At 34.3% G+C, this 23,598-nt stretch overlaps 1 protein-coding gene across 7 annotated transcripts in view; it reads right to left on the bottom strand.

The window, feature by feature from the left end:
* Positions 1-23,598, bottom strand: part of Nrip1 (nuclear receptor interacting protein 1) — an 84,772-nt gene that overhangs the window by 9,840 nt on the left and 51,334 nt on the right. Inside the window, exons 4-5 of one of the 7 annotated variants that reach the window (XM_058574572.1) lie at positions 4,603-4,807; positions 1,758-1,860 (exon numbers count right to left, since the gene is read on the bottom strand). The exons of 4 other annotated variants lie outside the window; for them this stretch is intronic. The gene's annotated coding sequence lies outside the window, so the exon portion shown is untranslated. The remainder of the gene's footprint in view (positions 1-1,757; positions 1,861-4,602; positions 4,808-23,598) is intronic. 2 more of the 7 variants (XM_046430487.2, XM_046430486.2) reach the window with 2 other exon arrangements.

Raw genomic sequence — 23,598 nt, 5'->3', positions numbered from 1 at the left:
GAAAAGTATGAAATTAGGTTGGAGGGTAAAAATTTTTTAAATCCATAAATAATCTGCATATCAATAGTTTGTTGCCCTATGAGTCTTTAAACTAGTTCAACTATTTCCTATTTGGAAATATTTCATTAAGGAATGAGATTTTACTTAGATAAATGAAAGATACATTTACTAGAATTACTATATGTGGGATTGGTTTTGGTTGAGAATAGGTAAATAATAACAAAGGTTTTTCTCTAGCTGCTTTTGGATTCAATCTTACCTGCAATCAAATTCTCCCTTAAAACCACATTTAAAGGATGTCACTTGGAATGTTTGAGGAATATCTCACAACTTCCAATTGTTTCTATGAAATCTTCCCCAATTTTTTTCTGTATTATCAAGTATATTTCTTTGCATAATAAGTTTAAAGGGATTTCAGCAATGCAGCTTCAGGAGCATTTGGATTCTTAGTTTTAAAATACTAAAAAATCAGAAGGGTCACTTAATTGTGGCACTCAATAATAACTCCTATTGGGCAATATTACATATTATATGTGTGTGTATGCGGGGGGTAGGTACTGGCATTAAACCTAGTACCCACCTATCCTGTGGATTATTTCATGGATGGTTTTTATATAATGCTTTTATATATAAGAAAGACACCGAGAGATTTCACTTAATATTAGTAGGAAAATATTAAAGTATAAAGTAGATTCCAAAGTCCTAATTATTGAACTTTTTATTTAAATAATAGAGATCCAGGTAAAAACTTTAGAGAATGCTTAGCATTCTCTAGTGTTGATGTTTTAAAATCTGAACAGGAAACACAAACTCAAGATTAATTTAACAGCAGGATATAACACCAAACATTTTACCCAAATGGAAGAATGAGCTTTCCAAACCAAATGACATGAAAAACTAGAATACCTAAAAAACAATACTTCAATTTCTTAGAAGAAAGGAAAAGTAACATTTTAGATAAAGACTCTGAAGACTGCCAGGAGCAGTGGCTCATGCCTATAATCCCCAAAGGAGGCTGAGACAGGAAGATTGTGAGTTCAAGGTTAGCCTTAGCAAAAAGCAAGGTGCTAAACAACTAAAGTGAGACCCCGTCACTAAATAAAATACAAAAAACAGGGCTGGGGATGTGGCTCTGTGGTCAAGTGTCCCTGAGTTCAACCCCTGTTTACCCCCACCCCCCAAAAGTAAAGACTACAGTGAATTCCTTATTCAACAGACTCACAACAGATGAGCAAAAGAATAAGACTGAAATTTCATTTATTAGAATATATTTCTGATTTCTTGAAAAAATAAATCAAAATTAGTATGTCTTTTGATAGAATTTGAATTATTCCAATGTATTAACTATCTTTGCAGTATTACCTTCATCAAAAGTAAAATGTGTGGTTTTACAGTTTAATGGGTACCACAAAAATGGATCTATTTAAAAACCTTCTGCTCAGGCTGGGGCTGTGGCTCAGTGGCCGGGCCCTCGCCTAGCGCGTGCAAGGCACTGGGTTCCATCCTCAGCACCATATAAAAATAAATAAATAAATAAAATAAAGGTATTGTGTCCAACTAACTAATATATAAACATTCTGCTCAATTTAGGGTCTCAACATGAAATTAGACTTTGAAAGTTCCTTGCCCTCTCCCAGGGGCTCTCATTTTAGGTATATAAATACTCTGCAGAGAAGGTAACATGGAAACCACTGACTGATGCTGCAACAGGTAAGGCAGCCACACAATTGCTCTCCATCCCAACCTGAGGGACTTACATATTTTTGCCCTGGGGAAAATATGCTCCTAAATTTCCAAGTCCATCAGCTTTAACTTGCTTATCAGCTGCTACCACAGGAGTAACACAGTGCCACACACAACCTGGTAAAAAAGACAAGGAGACACTACTGCTTGACTGACTTAAGTGTTCAAAAAAGGGACAAAAACACATAAGGATCTCTTCAACTCCAAAATTTTATTCCCATGATTCCAATTTGGCAAACCGTAGTTATAAAAATGACAAGCATTTTAACCAGAAAGATGACATACTGTCAGAATTGTGGAAAGAACCCTCATCAATCTGTTTTGTTGTGTTCTTAGTGAATTCTAGAGGAAGCAACTGGTTTTGTAATAGCCATAGACCTTACCTGCCCAATCCTCCAAAAGTTACTTATCATCACTATTTTTTTAAAGTAGGTCATAAAATTTTAAGTACATGTTTATTTAAAAGCTAAATATGTACTTACAGTCAAACTGGTACTTTTGCTTACTTCATAAGGACTGTATACTGAATAAAATACAAGGAAATAGTAAAGAATTGGGATCCTTAAGGACATAGATAAATGCAAAAGAAAGATGGAATAATTGTCCTGGTGAAAGAAACAAATATCCTTATAGTTGATATAGCAAAATAAAAGTGGAGAGGGCTTCTTTGATCTGAATTAGTCTCAAAAGGCTTATGTACACACAACAGATTCAAAAAATATACTATTTGCTTTATTCTGCCTTTATAGTTTCTTTAAAAGAATTAATTTTAACTATAATTTTTTTAAATCCAGGAAAAAACTAATTTTTACAGAGAAGAGAAATGAGATTCATCATTAGCATTAGTGTCTATTCATTGTTTTCTTTTCTTAAACAATAGTTTCTCTGAAAGAATATAAATTAATAATTATTTTGGTAGTACATAAATGTAAAAGAAAAATACAGTATAAATCTAAAACTAACAGCTGTTTTCTATGAAGTTTCAAAATTATAGTATCTTCTAGTCTCTATTAAAATAAAAAATATAATGGAAAACGGTTCTTTCTTCTATTGGAATTGTTTTGAATGTTTATAGTATATACATACAGGGACATTCTTTGAATGGTGAATAAATCCAATTAACCTCAACTATGGTTTCCCTATCCCTAAAATAGATTTTGACATACAGACAGAAGCCCAAGGTCAAGGTCACAGATCATCAAGAAAGATTACCAGCAGACTGATGTAACAGCTGGCATTTGATCAAAGCTCCTAGGGTTTTTAGTACACTTAGCAGACACTCCTCATTTACTCATAGGGGTACACTCTGTTTTAAAAATACTCCTCCCACCTTAAAGATTTTCATTGCTTTTTATTATAATGTGAGTTCTGCTAGTTCTGAATCATAGAAAAAGAAGAGACCTGTGTGTTTGTTAGAATTTTGAATTTTTATGTGTGTCTATGTATGTATGTATGCATGCTATGCATATGTGCATGCTATCCATATCTGCATACTTGTAATAAATACTCTTGGCCATGTTGTAATTTTGAAATTAATGTAATTTATAGATCTGTAGAGGATATAGACCATACTCTCTCACATCTTCAAGCCTTTGCTTCAGTTGAGGTTGAAAGTAATAGTATGTTACAACTTCTTCCTAAACATACAGATTTAACTACAAAGTCCTGGTTCAACCAGAAAAGTTTTATGCTGTATCCACAGTCTTCCATGACAATTTCCAAACCATACACATAGGGGAAGAAACTTCAGTTATCATCAAGGGATCAAGAGCAATAAGTGATTTTAACTGAATATATCATTGAAGAATTCAATTAGCTAACAAAACCATGCCTTTGTTGCAGTGTTCAAACAAGATAATGAATTTATTTTAAGTTGCACTGTATGATAAATGTTCTTGCTGAAGCATTCTGATCAAGAAACCATTTCCTTTTTTTCTTTTTTCTCATGATTCTGGGGATAGGATCCAGGGTCTCACACATTCCAGGCAGATGCTCTATTACTGAGCTGCATCCCCTGATATAAAGAAACTATTTTAAGGATTAATAATACTGTTGGGGCAAATTTATACTATAAAAGCTTTCCTTGTTAAACAACTATCACCTGCTATACTTTACGTAATTTGCAAATTACCTATGATACATGGACATGTAAATGTTCTCAAAATAAAAAGGAAAATATCAAATCAAATTACCAAATTAAATATCATGAGAAAGAAACTTCCTTTACTATGCAGAAGTAGACTGTGGGTATACTGAAATTACGGAAAATGGATGATAATCTGTACATTAAACTTTGATCAGAAACTCCATTGACATTCTTTTTGAAAACAAACATAATTCTTTATAAAATACACTATATTAAAGTTTTTTTTTTTTTAGAGGAATGACTTATCAATTGACAAAAAATATTCTTTATTTGCTGCTATCTGGGTGAAAATGCTGATTTGCTATGAATGGACCATGTACTTTGATTTTCCAGAAATGATAAACATTATGTGACATCACTCTTGCCAGTACTGGCTCAGAACAGATTTTTAGATCAAAACTTTCAGCAGGATGTGAAAGATAAGTGTCTACAGACATAATCCATAGACAAATGGGCAAAGCAACAATATCTGTAAAGGGAAAAAGTCAATAAAAATGACAAGGCCCCACTACAGATAATTAATAAACACAAACAAATAATCTTCTACACACAAGTTCTGTATCTTTAAATATTAGCAGATAACATTAAAATACGCTCTTCAATTAGGAAGATAAAGCTACTGGTACACCACCACTGGGCCATTACTTTAAATGGTTTCAAATATATTTAAGAAATTTCCATGCACACTTTCCCCTGACCTCTCTTTTGCTCACCTGTGTATATAACAAAGTGTTTGAAGTAATAAACTCAGTTTAACTGAAGAAGTAACTGTTAATCAGAGATCCAGCTTTGTTGTGTCCAGGTCTGACATGTTCACTCCCTACAGCAGTGATGGCTTGCCACAGGTCTTGCCATGGCACCCACGACACAGAGATACAGATGAGGTAGTTGGGAGCTTAAGAGGAGGACTCCAGTGAACTGGAGGAGAAACAGGAACAGCAGAAGTCTAAGTAACATAGGTCAGGGCTTTTCTGACTTCACTGGACCAAAAATACTTCAGAACAACATTTTCTTGAACACTTAGAATCATCAAAAACAAATACTTAGTATCTATTATTCATATAATTTCATAAAGTTAAATCATTTTAATACAAAAGAACTAAATACTTTAGCTTTGAAGAAATCTCGCATCACTTTTCCAGGTTGGTTAGTTTTTTGAGATAGAATGATGGTGTGTGCAAGTATACATATACACTATACTGATCAATACACTGCTTAGTAGTTTAACTCAATATCAATTATTTAAATCCTTGTATCAATTTCTTTCTGCTTATACTTTGTTTTGCCGTTTGCTCTTTACTGTATTTTCAATTATAGCATTTATATAAAATGAATATCTAGACTTATATCTAGATATTTTAATGGTAAGTAAGGATGTAAGAAAGAAACAAGAGAGAAACAGGGTAATACAGATGAAGAAGTAGACTCATCTACTTACTGGCCTTCCTCCCATTTGTCCATCTAATCCCTATCATTATCATCATTTGATGAAATATATCAGAACAAAAAATGCTTAGAGAATGATTTAATATATCATGATTTGATATATTAAATCCCATTCACTTACAAACAAGCTAAGATATATCCTTTTTTGTTGTTGTTGTTGTTGTTGTTTTTGGTACCGGGGATTGAACTCAGGGTCACTCAACCACTGAGCCACATCCTTAGCCCTATTCTGTATTTTATTTTAGAGATAGGGTCTCACTGAGTTGCTCAGTGTCTTCACCATTGCTGAGGCTGGTTTTGAACTCGTGCTTCTCCAGCCTCAGCCTCCTGAGCTGCTGGGTCTTTTGCATTTCTTAAGTCTTGGCTAAGGACACATCCCCTCTTCAGGAAGCTTTCCCCAAACTATAGACTAGGGGTAGATTGTCTGTGCCTCTATAGCATTCAGGGAATCTTTCAATTATTCCACTTACAAAAGTGCATTTTGGTTTTTGTCTGCCTACCTCCTGACTACAGAGTAAACTCCTTATGGTCAAGAATTAAGTCTTTGTCATCTTTACAGCCCAGGACAGGTGACTTAGCATTCCCAGTAGAACATGCAGGAATTCAACCTCTTGGAGCCTTAGTTTACAAAAGAGGTGTGGAGGGGAGGGGTTGTGATCCTAAGGTAGCTCAAGATTATCTGTGTGGGTGATATTGGGGATTGAACCCAGGGTTTTACACATGACAGGCAAGTGCTCTACCACTGAGACCCTTTATTTTAAGACAGGGTCTCACTAAGCTGCCCAGGCTGGCCTCAAACCTGTGATCCTCTTGCCTCAGGGTGCAGCTGGGATTATAGATATGTGCCACCACCTCTGACTTACCTCTGATATGATGTTATTTCTAATGTTTGGCTTTTAAACTTAAGATATGTTTTTCTCCTAACTAAAAACTAACAAAAATGTACAAAATTAAAGAGTAATAAAGTTTCTTTTTTAATCTACAGGAAGTTCTATGGATTTAGAAAACATGAGTGACTAATATTCTGGTAGAAAAACACAAGATTTATATATTTTAAAAATACATATTTTTAAAAGATTTTCTGTATTTTAAAAATGCATATTTTAAAGGATTTTATATGTTTATGTAAGAGACATTTATTTTAACATTTGTTTATAAAGGATCAATCATATTCATTTAGTTCCTTTGATTGCTGTTTTCCCAGTCAAGGTTAGTGAGATCTAGTATACACAGAGAAGGTATCAAGATGAGGAGAGGGGATGAGGGGATAGAAAGGATAGTTGAATGAAACAGACATTTATATCCCATCTGATTCAAATGTATGATATGTCAAGGTCATTGTACTGTCATGTGTAACTAATTAAAACAAATAAAATTTTTTTTTAAAAAATGAGTATATTTCAAAATACTGTTACCATTAAGTTTTTCATATACTTCCTCTATAAAGAAGACAGGTAACACATATTTAACACTGAAATATTATTACCTTGTGAAGATTTCCTTTGATGGAGTTATATTAAGAAATTAAATATCACATCAAAATATATTATTCCCTAAAACCAAACATATTTAAAAAAATAATTATAATAAAACAAGGAATGTAAGCCTTTACGAAATAAAGGTTTTTGTTTTTTTTTTTAAACTGTATTAACCACAATTGATAGCAGGTAATAATTGTGCACTAAAGATCTTCAACCCTTTATATTATGTGATAAATTCTAATTAAAGCTATTCTTAGCATGATTATTTTTCATTTGAACCCACATTTGTTGCTGACATCAAGTATAAGCTTTCATTTCATGGCTAAATAAAAATAAATGTAAACTAAAGTGATCCAATTAGAATATGTAAAAGTAATCAAATTACCTTTTATTCTTTTCTCCCTCAAATACTAAAGACTGAGAACCCAGGGGCACTTTACCATTGAGCTACATCCTCAGTTTTTTTAAATTCTTGATTTTGAGACAGGATCTCACTAAGTTGCTGAAGTTCACCTCAAATTTGTAATCCTGTCTCAGCCTCTGGAATAGTTGAGATTACAGGTGTGAGCCACTACACCTAGCTGTAATTATCTTTTGAAGACTAAACCTGAAAGACTCAAGCCAAATTCAACAAAAACAAGTGTAATCCATGTAGGTCTGCCTTGAACACTAACATAGGACAAGTCAACATATCGCCGTGCCTTTTGTACTACTTCTTACAATGCTGGCATGTTGCCATCAACAGAAATATAAAACCAGGGAAATCACTTCTTTGACCTGTATTAAAGATTAAAGTTCAGGTGCACTCTTAGTTCTTGTCATGGTATTAAACATTAGTGTTTCTCAGGTCTGAGAAAGCTAAGAAGTCATACGGGTTTGGAAGAGATCTAACTTTTGATATGAATAAGACTGAGAAAACTCAGTTTTCTAAAATGTATAGCAAGACACTCTTTAATATGTATTAAAAACAAAACATTTCTTATTGTATTCCAGAAGCTATTTAGGCATTTGTTTTAAGCATTTGGCTATCAAATCAATATTCCTTAACTATCATTATAAAACGGATTTGTAAGTACTTTATTCACTTGGATTAATAATTCATTTTTAAAGCTAAACAAACATCCCATCCTCCAGAATACCAGATAAACAACTTTGTAGGACTTGTATAAAATTTAAGAACGGCTATTTTTTTTTTTTTTTTTGGTACTGCAGATTGGATTCAGGGTACTCAGCTGATGAACCACATCCCCAGCCCTATTTCGTATTTTACTTAGAGACAGGGTCTCACTGAGTTGCTTAGTGCCTTGCTGTTGCTGAGGCTGACTTTGAACTTATGATTCTCCTATCTCAGACTCCCGAACCGATGGGATTACAGGTGGCCCACCATGCCCAGTAGAAGAGCTAATTCTTATGGAGTGAAATCTATTTTCCTCTAACGGGTCTATCGTCACCTATCATTTTCATAACATTGTGGCTTACTAAATGATTCTCCAAGTATGACAAAAGCACACCATTTAAAGGTTAGATGAGAGGTAAAAGACAATCTCTTATTAATCAATTATCTCAAATGATGCTTTTTCCCCTTCATAACCTATCTGCTAACTCTGGTTGCCCAGTTTATTTCTGAAAACCTATAGTGACCGTCAAGTGTCTTCTAAGGTGGTTATCTCTTGGGATAAAATGGTTCTGGGTTCAATTTCTGGCTCTTTCTATTATTGACTAAATCACTTTAACTTGGGCAAGTTAATTACTCTTAAAGTTTTTATCATCTATAAGTGCACAAAAATGAACACTTATTTCATACAACCATCTAGGGAATGTATATGACCATATTTATACAGCTTGGGCACAGGACAGTGCTAATAAGGGTTGTCCCTCATTCAAAGAATTTGCTCTATATTTGTACAACTGTAACAACATAAAATTCTTTCTTGGACAGAACTACAATGTCTCTTTAGTCTGATTATTGGTCCTTTGGGGGAGTTAGGAGACAAGACAAATCCTTCAGTTGCCTTTCAAACATTATAACATAGGTGCTGTGTTCCACTAACTGGCTCTCGCACCACCGTAAGGTATAGATAAGACAGTAAAACCCCATCGTTGACAGGAGCCTAGCAAAGGGCAAACAAAAGAAGACAAATGTTCCTGGGTTAGTCTGTGGTAGGTGCTGCAAAGATATAAATTGTTGGTTATAAAACCTCTTGGGGGCTCTCTGCATGGACTGCTGACTCCTACTAAATGTTCTATGCACTTAGAAAGCTCTGCCTTTTCATGGGTGCTTTAAACCTTAACACTTCCTCAAATGAAATACCATGGGTTTTTTTTTTAATTTTTTTTTTTATTCTCCTCATTACCAAACAAGGGCATTAATGGTCAGAACAATTAAGTGACTGGTTAATCATCCAGTAAGTAGCTGATCCAAAACCAAATCATGATCTTCTGAATTTTAGTCACTCCTATTAAATTGCCACAGACAATAATAAAAATGGATTTGAAAACATTTGATAGATCACACACGTTTGGAGAACTTTGAGAATTTTAGATTACTTTTCATACTCTAAAATTTTGTCTCTGCTATTTTAAGTCTCTTGTTTTTATTACAAAGGCCACAAAGTACAGTAGTTACAAGAACAACCTCCGGATTCCTGACACTTCAATCACCAATGAATGATTTTGGTCAGTTTACTTTTCCATTCTGGGACTCAATTTCTTTAGCTGTAAAAATGGCATAATAGTATCTACCCATAAACCTATTTTATTAAATGAAATGTATAATATCTAGCATTTTCTAAGCACTTAATGAAATTTAAGTATTCTGTTATTTATAGACATAGAACTAGACGAGAGAGTTTTCTTAACATTTTTCAGCTTGCTTGTCATCCTATATGTTCCTCGATGGTTAAGACTATTTTTGTCTTTGTATTCCTATGCCTGATACTTTAAGTATTTAGTACACTCTGTTTATAATGTGAAAAACTTAAAAAAAAAATTTGGGCATGTGAAATAATTTACTTAAACTAGCTAAATCTTTAATTTTATAATCTTATGAGACAGAAAAACTTAAAGCATGGAATAACTTCAAAGAACCTGTTCACTGACCCTCAGGGGACTGTATCAACCTTGCGAACCTGTCTGAAACAGACCAGTCATTTCTTTTCCTTAGAACTGAAATTCTGAGAAAGACAGAAGACTTCATTAAGGGTGGCCATAATGAGACATTTCATAGGCAGGATAGAGAGGAATCAGTATACTGAGAGGAAAGAAGAAAGCAGGCGTGCAGTGAGAAGCAGAGATGAAGAGGGCAAATGAAAGAGAGAAGAGCAGCAAGCGATTGGCGAAGACTGCTTTCAAGGAGGTGCAGAGCAAGCCTGTCACTGGGTTCCTGTCAAGCCTGTCAAGGGACTGCTGGATGCCTCTATTGTATCCCCTAGTATTTAAGCTTGCTTGCGGGGGCTTCTGACCATGTCATCACAACATCACTATGATTCTGTACTAACAATATGCATGCTAAACTGCACCTTTTATTCATGGTCCTAAAGAACTCTGTAAATATCAATGCTCTTTTTTCTAATTTTTCTATACTAAACTTCATGTCATGGTTAAAGAGCAACATGTATCTCTGAATTTCAAAGGAGGTAGGCTAAACTCAAGAGGTAAATAAAATGCCCAAGGTCATTCTTAAGTTTGTAGGGGCAGAGCTGATAACAGAATTTCAGATTTCTTATTCCCAGGGGCCTGCACTAACCAATAAACCAGCTGCTTCCCTTGATGGAACTAAAGTATGCCAATTATCCAAACTGTGTAGGAAACATTGACCAAAACAGGGGTTAATTGGACATTGGTTGTTTTAATTCCATAATCAGCTCTTTCCCTGAGCTACCCTGGGAGTGAATAACATATCTTTTGCAGGAATGGGAAGGAGGCCAGCACAGGCCATCTGGCTGAACATGTCCTTTCGTCAAGTTATCCCTACAGCTGTGTGAAACTTACTGAGGACTTGTTGCAGAACTTTATGGTACTATTTTCCCTCTATCCTATTAAATTTAAATGTAGATAAATTTTTATTTCCAATATTAGCCGGCAGTATCACTGATTATGAAGTTGTTACACATACATGAACAGAAATGGTCTGAGCATGGGTGCATGTGTGCACATAGGGACGAGTGGGTGCTGGGGAGATGAAGTCTGAAAAAAAATATATATATATATTTTTTTTACATTGAACTCAGGGGCATTTGACCACGAGCCATATCCCCAGACCTATTTCATATTTTATTTAGAGACAGGGTCTCTCTCAGTTGCTTAGTGCCTCGCTCTAGCTGAGGCTGGCTTTGAATGTGCCACCCTCCTGCCTCAGTCTCATGAGCAGATGGGATTACAAGCTTGTAACATTGCACCTGGCTGAAATGTTAAAAAAAAAAAAAAAGTTGCATATTCAAAAGGAGGGCAATTCATAAGATGGCCAATAGAAAAGAAACAAACCAATTCTTTACGCATGGAATCTACAACAAAATAATGGTCTTCCTGTTAATCAAGGGAAAAATAAGCTGTGAAACAGCACAGGTACCTTATTTCTTTACTTCTCCCACTTCATAATTTTGCTAATTGACTACTAATGGACTACTAAATTCAAGAATACTTCTTAATACATCAGAATCAGATGCACATCTATAACATGATTTTAGTGCCACTAGCCTAAGAGCCACTCCAGCCCATAAGCGCTTATTTTTTCCCTACTATTCCTTCTTGCTTCCTGATTTCTTCCTCTTCTTTTTTCCATCTTTTAATTCTTAAGGCTGAAATTACTTCTACCTCTCTTACTTATGAACACTTCAGGTATTCAGAACTACAAAGGATCCTGACTCTGTCAGGAAGGCCAAATTCTTTATGTTGGGAATGGTACAGTGGAGTGAGATAGTGTGACTGCACTTAAACAATACCAGTATAAATGCCCAACGGTGAGTCAGAGCTGATTGATCATACAGCTATAGATTGTACAGCTCTGAACAGGGTTCAAGAGAACCTTGAGCATGAATGGATGAAAGAAAAGCAAACTCAGAAAGAACGCCTTCCCTCAATATACAACCTCAGTACTATGTCAACCAATTAGAAGAAAAGGGTCTATGAGACGAAGCAACAGCAAGAACCATACAAGAGGTGATTGCATCTTAAGGGAGACGTTAGTATTTAAGCTGGTATGTGGGCAGTTATGGGAAATGAATTACTAAGTGAAGCCCAGCATAATGGTTGGGTGAATGCTGAAGTTGGCCAGCAAACAAAGACGGGATGGTACTTTCTCAGAGGGCTAGACTGCAAAATATTAGATAAGTGGATTTTGATTTAGCTAACTTCTACCATCCCTAGCCCCTAATTCTAGTAGAAAATGAGCATAGCATCTAATAGTAAGCAGCCTGCCATCAGAGTAGAATCCAAGTTTTCGGTGAGGTTGAGGAGATGACCCTGGGTCAGGAAAGGTCAGCTGTACCCAAGCCCTCTAGTGCTTCTATTGTTTCTTTTCATGTTGTAAACCACTGCGTTTTCACATCTCCAGTTCTTCTTAAACTCTGGCCATCGTGGTCCTAACATTATAGCCCTAGCCCAAAATGTTTGAACAACGGCCTAAAGGAAGGAGTCAGAAATACTAATTATTCTATGGTGGAATAATAAAGAAAAAAAAAGGCAGGAGTTTCTATTCCTGTAGTTCTACAACTACTTCTCACTCAGTTCCTTCCTCTTGTCATTAACAGGATGGGGATGGGATCAACAAAGGAAAGATGAAATCTGGCCATGCGGTCCAACTCTTGGCACTCTGAAGCTGTGAGGGATTTTTAAGAAGCAAAAAAAAAAAGCATGTGATTTTCTATTTGTGCCTTACTCTACTCATTTGAATGCACACGTCCCAGCAAGATCCTCATTAAGATTCTGCTGCATGATCCTGGGCTCCAGTAATTTTACCTCCATATTATAGTTATTTTACCACCATATTATAAAGACCTTATTGAGAATATTCCTAGTACAGCTAAACCTAATCACTCTGCCTTTCTTTGCTCTACCTTTTAGGACTGATGCTCCTTTCAGGACTAAGTATGTATCCCCACTGTAGATTGTCTTATTTCAACTTCCTTCTTTTCTACAAAAAGAAAGACATTTTCAAGTGTCACTCCAGATTCGTTTGCATTTGAATTTTTACCATGGATAATGAAAAGAAATTAATTAAAATATATGCATTAAATCAATCACATTTTCAAAAAGTAAACAGGCTATAAAAGTAATATACTTTTCTATGGAAAGGAGAAAATAAAAGGAGACAAGGGGTTCACCATTGTATTTACCCACCCTACAACATCCCAAGAGCTCAGATATGACAAAGATTCACAAAGATAACCCCCAATATGAAACTGGAAGATGACTATAAAAATATTGTCCATTTACATTTAAGATGGTAAGAAACCACATCTAGGATTAAAAAGTTGTTTTTCCTTCAATAACTTTTTTCTTTTTTCCCTTCTTTGGCTATGTTTTCTCCTCTATTCTGAAGGTCTTACAGAGCCTAAAGGAGCCCCATTTTTTAAAATAAACTACAGAGGTAAGGATATCATTTAAACAACATAACCATAAATTCAGTTTGAGTGTGGTTTATAATCTATTGCTTGAAATGGTTGATAAGTTTCTGCCTTCCACTTATATAAAAGAGTATCATTCAAATTTTCACAATCAAAAGCTAACTATTTTCTAAAACAACAATAAAAATATCCCAGTAATAATCATGGGTTTGCCATAAAATAATTAGCAAAGTTGATTTATCAAGAAGGGTGCCTTCCCTCGAAAAAAGTATGTGTATTACAGGAAGCATGACACAAAGGTGAGAAAAAACTACTACCTGATATGTTAAAAATATCTACAGTATATACTAAAAAGAAGTACCTAAATTTGGCAATATTTTTCTTTCACATATATTTAATAGCATAAACATTATGAAGTAGAACTGGTTGGAACCTTTGTTCAGAATAAAAGGCTTAAGTGGAGTTCTACGTAATCAGAAAAAAAGGAAGAACAAAAATGAGATCAGAACACACACAAATTAAAATTTGCCTTGGATCTCTACTTTTAACTATATAATTTTTTAAAAAGGGCCAGCAGATAGCCGATACTTGCTGAGAGCCCTAGCCAAGTAGGAATGAAGCATGGCAATTTCCTTGTCAGCCTACCCAATGTTGCTTAGAGGGAGGACTCTCCATTGTGGAAATGGCTTGCCTTGGACCCACATCATTTGCAGTGACATTGCATGACTGTTTGAGAAAGGTGACCCTGCTCAAGGACCAGGGCGGATCGGGTTTAGGGTGGTTCCCGGTTTAGGGTGTGGATCCTGCTGGAATAGGGTGCTTGCAGGTTTAAGGTGGATCCTGCTGGGAATAGGGCATATCCTGCTGCCTCAGGCGCCTGCTCCTTGAGTTCCCCTTGAGTTCTCGCGGGATTCAGAGAGTATTTGGGATGCAGAGCCCGGTGGAGGTGTGGATTTTTTTCCCCAGAACATGCGTGTAGAGTGCCGGTGAAAGTTCGGGAATAAAGAGTTGCTGTTTGAATCTACAAAGTGTGTGGTGGCTCGGTTATTTTGTGCCCAGCTAGACTGCGGCAGATACTTGCCAAATCTTGGCAAAATTATAATTGAGAAGAGTAAAAAAAATGGTTAACTATCCTTAAAAAAAAAAAAAACAACCAAAAACTCTGTTCAACAATCAATTTTTAGTTATTATAAAACTGTTGATATGAAAAACACTTATGCAATTCCAGAGGGGAATTCTGTATTTGACACTGTTAAGTACTTATATCTTTATGTTATCAGTGATGAGCCTGGAGACAAAAGATTAGAAATAACAAAATCAAGACCAGTAATAACAACAAAAAAAATGGGGCTGAGAAAACTCTTACACTTGACTTCATAAAACTATTTTACTGTATTGGTTACTCACAGGACTAGATATCACTGTAATCCACCAATTGTCAATCTGAACAATTTTTTTAATCTTAACAATTTAAAATTGAAATCTAACAATTCAGATTCTCTGCGATTCACTTTTGAAATAGCTTCATTTTATACTCTCCAACAATTTTCACTATAAAAAAATTCCCACATTTTCATTTCTAAAAGATACAGGAACTTAAAAACCTAACAATGGGACTCATCCCCCTGCTTTGTGACTGGGTGAATCTGTCTGAACCTCAGTTTAGTATGTACAATATCAACTTGCCTAATAGAGAAGTTGTAAAAATAAAAGATGAAATAAAACCAATAAAGTGGTCCTTGACAAATAGTTCACTTTTTGCCTCATTTTGCTACTGTGATAGATACCTATAATGATTTATGTAACTGTTTTAATTTGATATCTAAATTAGAACCATGTTATATATTTTATTATCCATTGGTAGTTTCTTATAAATAAATAACCATGATGAAGTTTAATATAAGTTAGGCACTATAAATAATAACTTATTTATAATAAGTTATTTATAATAATAACTTACCATGGATCTTAGCAACCTCAGGATGATTTTTTCCTTTCCTTATTAAAATCAATGACTTTCAATTTTATACTTAAAGGAAGCACTTTAAGTCTTCTTTGGCATACCCAAATTGCTAGCATCACTGTGCTCTGGGGACACTATTAAGCAAAATAAGGATTACTTGGACACAAACACTGTGACACAATGACAATATGATAAATAAGATGGCTATTAAATGAATAACAGGAGGATAGGGTATGCAATGTGGACACACTGGACAAAGAAACAACTTGTGTCCCACTTGGGATGGAATAAGATTTTATTATACTACTAAGAAGAATGTGCAATCTAAACTTACGAATTATTCTGGAATTTTACACTTAGCATTTCCAGAACATAAGTGACCTTGGGTAACTGAAAACACAGAAAGCAAAACTGTGGATTGGGGTGTAGTACTGTAATCCAAAACCTTGTATCATCACAGAATAGTGTAATTAACAACAACAACAACAACAACAAAAAAAGAAGACTTAACAGTTATTCCAATTTTAAATTAAGTGGTGGTACTATAAATACAGCCTCTGATCCAAATAAAAAAAATGGCAAATTTAAGTCACACTCATGCATACAGATACATACATTCATACTATATGAAAAACATTCAGATAAGCAGAAATCCTAATATATACTTGAACGATTTGAGTTTTAGCATAGGGTCTATCAGTACTTAAAATATTTACTGTGGTACCTTAGCTTAATTACTCTAAAAGTCTCAAAGTTTTTTTGTTTTGTTTTGTTTTCTTTTTTCAATAAAACATAAAAATAAACCCTATTGCAGAGAAGAGTTGGAAGGATTAGAGGCTGGGCTGTATGACAATTATTTGGTATTTTGTTGTTAAAGAAACAACAAAATACCAAATAATTACTTGAACCAAGCCATTAAAAACTGTTGGTAGTTTGTCAAAACTCTTAAAATTAAATCTTTAAAGTTATAAGTGATTTTTAAAGTATTACTATTTCCATGAAATATAGTGTTCTAGATGGTTGGCAGAGATATAATGTTTTATAAGAATTTTAATATTTCATGAATATGATAAAAAGATAATTCTTACATATATATAAACCCAAACCAACGCATATACCCATGGCTTATGAAATTCTATCAAAAAAGACAGACTACTTTATCTGACAACTGCTGCGATCACTCATTTAGCTGTGTCTATATTTTTATTGTACCAATTTCCTAACTGGCTCCCCTCCAACACAGTCTCCAAATTGTAGCCAATGCTATTTGTAATGGTGAACCCCTTGATTAAAAACTCGTAATGGTTTCCCTTTTCACTTAGAATCGAGTCTGAATTCCTCTCTAGCCTAAGGTCTAGAAGGCATGGCATTAAATGTCTCTAGTGAATCTGACCAACCTTATCTCATGCATTCAGTCTCTTGCTTTTTACACCCTTCTAGTCAGGCAATGCCCAGCAGAAATGCAATGAGATACCTACATGCAATTTTAAATATTTAGTAGCAACACTTAAAAAAAATTAAGAAGGTAAAATTAAAGTATATTTTCATGTGGCCAGTGGCTTTTGTCCTGAATGGCACAACTCTAGCTACCTAGATTTCCTTTGATCCCAGAACATGGATGGAGCTTTTGTGCTCTCAGGCCTATGTATATACTTGGCTCTTCCTGTGACTGACTCCTTTGCCTCTTTCCATAACTCAGTTTAAATGTCACTTATGACAAACCTTTCCCAATGATCTTTAATAAACCTTTCTCCTGTTCATTCTTTGCAGAGCACCCAGAGAACACAAAACTTTTCTCGTTCAGTAATTATTTTTTCTTGTTTACCTGCTTTTCTTTCCTTTTTTTAAAAAAACATATTTATCACCTATCTTCCACCAATAGACTGTAATACCTATTACATGAGGACAAGGACTACTTTTATTCTGTTCACTATGAGCATGACTGAGCCATTAACTTTTTGCTCAACAACACGTCTAATCATGTTCCTTGTCTGACCACTTATATATACATAATTGGGAAACAAGTGGCAGGCAGGCATACACACACACATACAATTCATATATATAAATTATGTAAACCAAATAAAAATGCTTATATGGTATAACTGAAAAATCCTTATATTTAAGAAATGTCTTATAAATATCAAAAGAAATGACTACTTCGTTTAAAATTATAAGTGTTATCTAATGAAAAAGTTAAAACATTGTTTAAACTGAATTCAAATCATAAGGTATGTTGAATATTCCTCCTCTGCTTTTCAGAGAAGATTATCATGCTTTTACTCCATTTCACATTTTCTCCTGTGAAGTCAGGTCACCCCAGTATCCTAAAGATTTACAAAAAATAAATAATAATAATAATAATAATAATAATTGCCAAGGAATTTCTACAATTAAAGGGAAAAAGCAAGATATGGAAACAACTAGTGACACTTGAAGAAAGCTAAAAAAGTTTAGCTAAAATTTAAACAAATTAAAATTTACCCTATCTGCTCTGGCCTCTCATTTTCCAAATCAATTACTATATTCTAGAGGAGGAGTCATGATTCATTTAGACATTTTACCCTTTCAGGTGAAAAGGTGGACAACGAAAATTATGCAGAGTCAGGTACAGGGACATGTTTCTGTAATCCCAGTGAATCAGGAGGCTAGGGCAAGAGGATCACAAGTTCAGTTGGAGCCTGGGTGACTTTCAGACAATTGTCTCATATTAAAAGTTTAAAAATGATGGGATGCAACGCAGAGGTCGAGTGCCTCTGGGTTCAATCCCCAGTAATGCAAACAAAACAGAACAAAAATTTTAAAAAAAATTATGCAGTTTGATACATATTTTTATAATCAATACAAATAAATTCAATATTAATAAAAATTAAATAACTAACCAAGATAGTACATACTAAGGGAGAGAAAATCATATTATTAACCACAGAGCATTTGTTAAGTTAAACCTTGTGAATAAATTAATAGGTTCAAAACAGGAGTAAGAATTTTATTTACCATGCTATAATAAATATAAGATGGAAAGAATGTATCAATAATTCTGAAATGCCAAAACACCTCTAGTACATCATATTATAGTGACTTAGTCAAATCCTCTATTATTAATAAAAGGAAAAATAACACATCAGAAGAGGGAGATGGCTACCTTATACTCAGACACATGAACCCACAAAGAATTGTCATATAGATCTAGGTACTGTATGTGTCTTCTCAGAAACCTGAAGAGGTAGATATAGCAATGATCCTTATTTTGCATATGGAGAAACTGCACTGTAGAGATGTTAATTTGCTTGTAAACTGTGGCCCACTATTGAACTAAAGGGTCAGGGCTAGAGATATCTTTTTCACTAATGGGGTAGAAAGGGCTAGAAATAGTTTTAACTGCCATCCCTATGACCTGTAAGCTTATAAACTTAGTTGTGGAACATGAGACACGGTCCACCTGTAATCCACACTTACAATGTTCACTAGTTTCCCCACAGCCTCCATGTTTGCTCGGTTTGGTTTTTTAAGAGGATCCCTAGCTCCTTATTCATTTCTTCCCTGGAAATAAAATCTAGTCATAATTTCAGCCCAGGTGGATGAAGGCTTGACCCACTCAACTAGTTTTGTCAGCCCTTGAACTGGGCACTAGATTTCTGGATCAACTTCCTTGTATACCTATATGACAATCTGAATATTTCTTGAATTTCACAATTCAGCATTTAATTATCTTTGAAAGAGGTCCAGCCCAGTTGGTATCCCCCCCGGGGGAGGTCCCCATGGTTAGCTGCTTCCTTCCTTAGTCTAGTCATGACTAAACTAATAAAGAGAATATTGCCCTAAGATATAAGTATCTAAAGTAGTTATTTGTGACTGCATTACTCATAAATTTATTTTAGACAATGTAATTCTATATAAAAATCTTTTGAATTTTTATATTATCCAATATTTTGTCACTCAGTCTTGGCACAAAAGAATACTGAGTCCACATCCACAGGAAACAATCCACAATTCTGTGTGTGTGTATACAAATTCTACAGGTGTTCTGGTTGAGTAATGTTAACATAATGTTATTTTAGAAGTTTTAAATGAAATAGAGTTGATACTATGAGGGAAAAATAATCTTCTTTGTTTCCCTAAAACCAGGAAGTTTCTGTTTTTGCTCTGGTTCAGGTACTAACCAGCTTTATAAAAATGGCAAAGTATCAACATATATAGTGTTCTCATCAGTTAAATGAGCTATTGATACTAATTTTCAAGGTTCCTACTGCTCAAAGGATCCAAGTTTAAGCCTAACTAATGTGGAATAACAAACAATGAAAAGTTTGCTTGTTAAGTGGGCTTAAAAAGTGACACCCACATAGAGTTGTTATCTATGGGTAACTTTAACTTCATGGATTACTAGTCGCCAACTTCTCAAATATTTGTTTTATCTCTCCAAGACTCAATCTAGCTAGATCTTTCTAACTAATGTTAACATACAATTTTCTCGAATGGTTATAATAACTGCTGATATTGATTTGTTACCATAATGGATCGAACATCACAAAATGAAAATGTAAGAAACAGATTTCATAGCTTTAAAACAAAAAACTCAGCATCATAGATCAGCATCTGAGCAAAAAGAATGGAGGCAATTGAAAGTGCAGAACTCTTAAGGTACACTTTTGGAGGAAAAACAATTTCAAGCTCAATCACTTAACTATTCTGGAAAATAAAGTCTATACACCTGGTTCTCAGGTTGGTTTTAAAAAAATGAATTCTTGTCCCATCAATGCCCATAATTCACTTAAATGCACACAGCACAACCTGAAGTTATAAATGGGGAAAGAAATGTGGGGAGTGGAGTGAGCATCTGTTATTCACTTTTTTTGACAAACATTTACTGAGCAACTATTATATGCCAGGTATAATGTCAAGCATTGTAGGTAATTTGGTAAACAAAATAAAGTCCTTGTCTGTTAAAAACATCTCCCATTGCACCCACAAAATAAAAAAAAAAAGCCAGAAAAAAAATATAAATTTTTCTCTATCCTTTATTTTCTCTAGTTAATTAACCCCTCACACACACAAATATACACACAAAATACACATGCCAAGTATTTCTTTTGAAAGGTTGAAAGATTCTAAGGTTTTCAAAATTTTAGGGTAACTTTAAAAGTTAAAAACTAAACAAAACTGGAAAGATTTTAATAATTTCATTTATAAAATAAATATTTTGATTCTTAGTTCTATGGTCTATTTTCCTCCACATTTTCTGATACTTTTTCCCCAATAAGGAAAAAACCTCATAAAACTAGTTATCTAAACATTACAAAATTTATATCTATATTCAATTTGAAACACTGGAATTCAAAAGTTCTTTGAAACACCCAGATCCTTTATAGATAACATGACCTGAAATAGTTAATTATAATCACTGCTTTATGTCAGGGTTGGCATATTTGTATTTGTTATTAACCAATGTTTAAATGGCTCCTCTATTTGCCCATTTTCTACAAAAGTTATCTATGAGTAAGTCTAGATCAATGTCCATAACTTATGTGAAACCTGTATCCTATCTTTATAATTACTCTATAACGAATAGTCATGTGCATGCTTAAATGAAAGCAAAATTTAATCTAAGCAATTTACAGTTATATTTAATTTAAATATAAAAATAAACAATGGAAAACAACATTAATTCCATCAATATATTAATATGAGATATTTTGCTCTTTCTCTTAAATCAAGTGTTCTGATTGTAATCAAAGGATGGGGACAGGCAGCAAAGGGCACCTGCAGTTCACATGTGGTAGGAGGCTTGCTTGGACAAGAGGAATTTCTTTCTCTCCTCACAGCACAGATATACATGCAACCTAAAAAGTGTTGCTACAATTACCTTTTAAGAAATCCTAAAAATGGTAAAGAGTCTAACTCCAACAAAGGGTATTTTAATTATTGTGTAAAATGTTAAAATATTTATTCAATTCATAATAGGCAACCCCAAACTGTACAAGATTGAAAAACATCCACAGAATTAAAAAAATAAAAATAAAAACTACATGAAAAAAAAGAATGCAATTTCTTTCACTGCAACAGAATCAAATATATAGGGTTTATACAAATCAAAATAACCAACAAATAAAGTAAACAACACATTTATTAATTTTCTTAATATAGTTTATAAAGTAGTACACTGGCCACCTCTATTCTTTTTTTAATGAAAATCTCTTCTTTCTCTGTACCACGTACAACCTTTAAAAATACGACAAAAATAATTTGAAATGATTTCCTAAACTAATTATATCCATAACCACCTCCACGACATCTCCCATTTTGTAGTTTAAATCTTACAATAATAGCATGAATTTCATCTCTGTTTGACACATTTCAAGCAGGGAAGCAGATTAGTGCCTCAGAACACTTTATAGGGTTTCGTTATCAATCAGGTTATGTTCCCAGTGACGCCTTCAGCAAAATTATCTTATTCAAATGAACTCATGAACTAAAGTAAACAAAGCTGTAGCCCATAGCTGACATACTTTTCATTCATTTATTTCCTTTTTCTTTACTTAGAGTTAGAGCACGTGCCATAGAAAAAGTGCACCTTACATATTCCTGGAGTGTCACAATATGTAATACAATAAAACAGATTACAGCCCTACCTTTCTTTCACAGCAGTGGTGCCAAGCACAGGTACACCGGAGCAATCAATTTGTTCTGCAGAGAGTAAGGCTTTCATAGAATACTAATGCAAAAGCTCTTTTCTTTCTCCTTTGCCTTGACTCCCCAATGCCCAGGTCCCGACCAATACAAGGAGGAGGGCGGTGTGTCTTCTGCTGAGATAACCACAACTACTAATCAAGTATACGTGTACAAGGGCACAGGATTAAACCTCCACCAAGCTTGAGTCTTGAGAGCAGCTAAACACATGCACAGCATGGTCAAAATTAAACAGGCACAAACACATACATACACATGCCATGAAAATACAGATGTGTCTACTTCAGTGAACTAATTCATCACACTTTACTACTCCTCGTTTTTTTATCTCAGAAGCATAAAATTACCTCCTGTTGAACTAAAGACTTAGATCCAACAGTACTCAACAACAATTGTTTTTCCAAAAATGAGAATCATGATTCTTTGAATTAAATATTCACTATTTTTAAAACAAGACATTTGTATCAATTGTAATATTCAATACAGTTCTTATAGACTTATGCTTTCAAGTATGAATATAGGGTTAATAGACTCAGCATATATTCTTATGACTTCACGTGTAAAAGTGTATTCTAACAGCTTCAGTCTACTTCAAAAAAAGAACGCTCATTACTACTCATAAAAAAATACACAAAGGTTTCCATTTATCTTGAAGTTTTTATTTAAGTGTAATTTTATGCTATTTGAAAATTTTTTTCAGGTCTTAAAATGATCTTAAAAGCATCTTTAACACTTTATAATTAGGGTAACAATGGTATATTTGATCTAATAAATCTAGAGATTCCTTTCAACTAGATATTTCACTTGGCTTATTTTTCTTCCATTCAAAATATGAAAAGGTATGTCAATCATTAGGTAGTGTGATGAGAAAAGTTAAATATTTTTTTGACATCACACATTCTCTCATTTTTGGAAATTAAGACAGGCAAATTAAAAACTATTGAAAAGTACTGATAGTTAAAAGGTTGCAAACTAAGCAATAATTTAAAAACATTCTAACTGAAGAAACTTATTAGGAGGCTTCCTAGACCAACTCTATTTTCATGTAAACAACTGCTTTCCACTGTTAAAATGACACATCTCATTCTGCACTCTTCCTTTTTCTAAAAAAAAAAAAACAAAAAACCAAAAACAGAATCGGTTAGAACAATTAAGAAATACTAGGAAATTCAATGAAGTATTGCAATAATGTTTAATCAATACTGATGTATTTGTCCTTGACACACTGACCATGTCATCAGGCTACTGTCATGTGATATCATGTCATTTCTCCACCTGGCTCATGACCTTGTCCTCTAAATGACCTAAAGCTTCCCTCAAGTAGCAGGAGGCCCCTCCCCGCTGTCTCAGCAAGGTCGAATGGGTCAGCGTGTCCTCATCTGTAATCCACCACCATTTGTCAGCAGGGAGGCTGGAGGAGGCAGGCTTGCTACAAGGGGAGAATGCCCAATTAGGCAGCTGTCACACAAAGCATAGGCTGCAAAATTATCCCCTGTCAAAAGAAAGAGCAGCTGCGGGTGCCAATTACAGCAACCTTTCAACCCTTTAGGTACTGGAAACTACACAGAA

This window comes from Marmota monax, unplaced genomic scaffold, assembly GCF_021218885.2.
Source record: "Marmota monax isolate L192 unplaced genomic scaffold, Marmota_monax_Labrador192_F-V1.1 WCK01_AAM20220418_F8-fsc00016, whole genome shotgun sequence".
NCBI classification, from domain to species: domain Eukaryota; kingdom Metazoa; phylum Chordata; class Mammalia; order Rodentia; family Sciuridae; genus Marmota; species Marmota monax.
This window is presented reverse-complemented; position numbering and strand designations above follow the sequence as displayed.